The sequence below is a fragment of the Phocoena sinus genome, chromosome 4 (assembly GCF_008692025.1).
Source record: "Phocoena sinus isolate mPhoSin1 chromosome 4, mPhoSin1.pri, whole genome shotgun sequence".
Taxonomy (NCBI): Eukaryota; Metazoa; Chordata; class Mammalia; order Artiodactyla; family Phocoenidae; genus Phocoena; species Phocoena sinus.
Genome location: NC_045766.1, coordinates 146102287 through 146103686, shown reverse-complemented (window position 1 = coordinate 146103686; position 1400 = coordinate 146102287).

The window sequence follows — 1400 nt, the reverse complement described above, 5'->3', positions numbered from 1 at the left end:
GGGAACAACTAAGCCAACAGGAGGCCAAGGGGCTGGGGTGGGCAGGCCAGACCAGGGTATGGGGTGGTGAGCCTCCTCGAGGAAGGACGTTGTTTCCTTGAACAGCTACAGGTGTTGGTTTGGCCGGCAGTCACCAGACCAGAGAACAACCAGCAGGGGACGATGAGGGGAAGAATAGGCACCATGAAAAAGCAACTGATTCCACAGCTGAGGAAATCAAGTTCTCCCAAAATAGAGTGCAGTGTGCTGCCCTACACGTGACATACACAGAGTGACACTGAAGGGCTACGGGCCTGGATGTTGCTTAGCAGGCCCAGGGGGGCCTGGGGGTACTCACTGTTCCTGCCGGGAATAGGGTGCCCACGCGAGGCTCCTAGGTGTCCTGAAAAGCATACTGCTGCTAAGATAATGCAGAGCAGCGGCTACGGCCTCATGGAAACTGCTGCACGCCTCCGCTTCCACACGGCAATTCAGGGCCTTACATTGAGGCAAGCGCTCATGCTGAGTGTCCCGTTAGCGACACGGCATGATAGGATGGTGAATTTTCCCTTGAGCAGAGTGACTTCAGGTACGAGGTCCTAGATGAATTGTAAGCAGAATGTTTTCCCATGGAAGCTCATACAACGTTCATGACAAACACTTCCATGGCACGTCGGACTGGCCAGAAATGTGGTCCCGAGGCAGTTCGAGAGCTCTGGAAATGTAGCTCTCCTTAAGGAATATGCAGTGTGTTGCCCATCACTCGGCATACACAGAGGACGTCCAAGGGACTGACCTATGTGCCTCGATATTGTTCAGCAGGCCCACAGGTTTCTGGAGGTACTCAGTGATCCCGGAGGGAAATGATGCACACCCGAGGATTCTAGGAGTCCTGAAAGGGTACTTCCTTTAAACTACAGCAGGAGAGCGAATATGACCTTATGGAAACAGCTGTATGCTTCCCTTTCTCTACGGATACTCAGGGCCTTTCCTCGAGGCAAGCACTCATGTTGAGTTTCCCTTTAGCGCTAGAGCATGACAGGCTGAGCTCCACCCCGGCCATGGGAGCACCTGGTTTAGATAGAGGAAACCCATTTTCTTCCCAGAGCCAGGCCTACAGTGGCTAGAGGCCTGTCAACAGCAATGAATGTCAGGTAGCTTCAAGGCAGCATGAATGGAGCTTTCAAAATGGGAAGGAAACGCTAGTTCCATCAGGCCCCACTTCCATGGGCACACATAGCATATGTCCCTGTGGTTTCTAACAAGTCAAAAGAGACACAGGTTACGCACTGGTTCCTTCCCTGAATCAACTCTTCGAAGGACGGTGTTCTGCATCTAGCAAACTGGCTCAACCAAGCTACGCCCTAGCTAGGCCTCTGGGCCTGTGGCTCTTTAAAAGCCTGCAGTGTTACATGAAAAAC